Raw genomic sequence first — 2,456 nt, forward strand, 5'->3', positions numbered from 1 at the left:
AAGGGGGCCCCCATCCCAAGAGAAGACCAAGGCTAGACCTTTTGGGAGGGATAGTTTCCAGTTTGGGGATTTCCCCCATTCCTGCTGAGTGGAAGGAGTGAGACGTTAGTCAAGAGGAAGGCTGTTTTCTCTATGCACAAATGGGATGTTGGGTGTGCACATGATGTGGAGCACCATATCCAAATGCAGGATGGTCGGCCTTTTCGAGAGAGGTCAAGACGATTAGCCCCCACTAATATTGAAGATGTGAGGCAGCACCTACAGGAACTGGTTCAAGCAGGTATCATTGAGGAATCCAGGAGCCCCTATGCATCGCCGATCGTTGTAGTACGAAAGAAAAGTGGAAAGGTGCGCATGTGCGTCGACTATCGCACTCTGAACCGGCGGACGATCCCTGACCAATACACAATGCCCCAGGTGGATGACGCCTTGGATAGCCTGAATGGTAGCTGCTGGTTCTCTGTCCTTGACCTCCGGAGTGGATACTATCACGTGCCCATGGCACTAGAGGACCGGGAGAAGACAGCATTCATCTGCCCTTTAGGGTTTTACCAATTTAATCGCATGCCTCAGGGAGTATCTGGAGCTCCAGCCACGTTTCAGTGACTCATGGAGTGGGTGGTAGGGGACATGCACCTATTGGAGTGTCTGGTGTACCTGGATGATATTATAGTGTTCGGGCGCACTTTAGAAGAACATGAGACTCGGCAGTGCAAAGTCCTGGATCGTTTGGAACAGGCTGGCCTCAAGTTATCCTTAGACAAGTGCATCTTCTGCCAGACATCCGTGCGGTATGTGGGACACATAATGTCTGCAGATGGTATAGCTACAGACCCAGAGAAGGTGAAGGCGGTAAGCACCTGGCCAAGGCCCACAACTCTCAAGGAATTACGGTGGTTTCTGGGATTCTGTGGCTATTACCGCAAATTTATCAAGAATTTTTCGCACATCGTACATGCACTCACAGAGCTCACCGAGGGATACCCCCCCACAAATAAGAAGAAGGGGAACTCACCTCGGCATCAGTACTTTAACGTGGGTGCACCTTTTGGAAAGCGGTGGGCTGCTGAGTGTGAAGCAGCTTTCCGTAAAATCATTCAACAGCTCACGCAAGCCCCTGTTTTGGTGCACGCTGATCCCGCCCAGCCATATGAACGTCATGTCGATGCACGCTACATCGGTTTAGGCGCTGTCCTTTATCGAGCGCGTGAGGGCAAACTCCGACCGGTAGCGTTTGCAAGTCGGGGTCTCACACCGCCTGAGAGAAACTACCCTGCTCATCAAGTGGAGTTCCTGGCATTGCAATGGGCCATCGCAGAGAGGTTCCATGACTACCTCTATGGGGCCAAGTTCATTGTAAAAACCGATAAGCCTTTGACATACATCAAGACAACAGCAAAATTATCCGTAGCAGGGCACCGGTGGTTAGCGGCACTCTCTGCCTATGATTTCACCCTGCAGTATCGACCCGGTCGAACAAACATGGATGCAGATGCCTTGTCTCGGCAGCCTCACTCTAAGGATTTATTACCCAATGATCAAATGAATGTGGAGACCCCTGAATTGAGAGCTTTATGCCAACGGGTATCCATTGTGAAGGAAAAATCCACAGCCAATGGAGAACGAGCAATTGACTGTCTGGGTGCACCACCAGAAGCCATACCCATAGTCTACTCAAGTTTTACTAGAGTACAGGACCATCAGCTGCCCAAACTAAAGGATCGAGAGGTGGAGCAGGCTCAGCGAGCTGATCCACGGATGAAGGACATCCTTTATGCATTGGAAAGGGGAAAGGATCCCAGGGCTATTCGACCAAGTCATCCAGAGGAGGCCCTTTTGCTGAAAGAATGGGATCGCCTATTGGTTCAGGATGGACGACTTTACGGAGGGCAGAAGCATCCCCAGAGGCCTCACCCTAAGCAATTGGTGCTACCGCAGAAGTACCGGCGAGGCATGTTAGAGGCCTGCCACAATCGAATGGGGCATCTGGGAGTCGAGCGATTGGAGGCCCTAGTTAAGGCAAGATTCTATTGGCCCCAGATGGGGCCTGACATCGCCCACCATATTCGCACCTGCACCAGATGTATCCAATGAAAGAAAGACTCTGCCTAAGCAAGCGGCTCCTCTTGTCAGCATCACGAGTTCTGCACCCATGGAGCTTGTCTTTATGGACTTTCTGTCATTAGAGCCTGACCGCCGGGGTACTGCAAATATCTTGGTGGTCACGGACCATTTTACTCTTTATGCCCAGGCTTATCCCACCAAAGATCAAAAAGCGTCCATGGTTGCCAAGATCCTGTGGGAAAAGTTCTTCATCCACTATGGGTTGCCCGCCAGACTACACTCATATCAGGGATAGGATTTTGAAAGTCGGGTAATAAAAGAACTTTGTAAGATCATAGGGATCAAGAAATCACGCCAGGGCTGGCTCCAGCATTTCTGCCGCCCCAAGCAAA

Source organism: Terrapene carolina, unplaced genomic scaffold (genome assembly GCF_002925995.2).
Source record: "Terrapene carolina triunguis isolate 2854851 unplaced genomic scaffold, T_m_triunguis-2.0 Scaffold229, whole genome shotgun sequence".
Taxonomy (NCBI): Eukaryota; Metazoa; Chordata; order Testudines; family Emydidae; genus Terrapene; species Terrapene triunguis.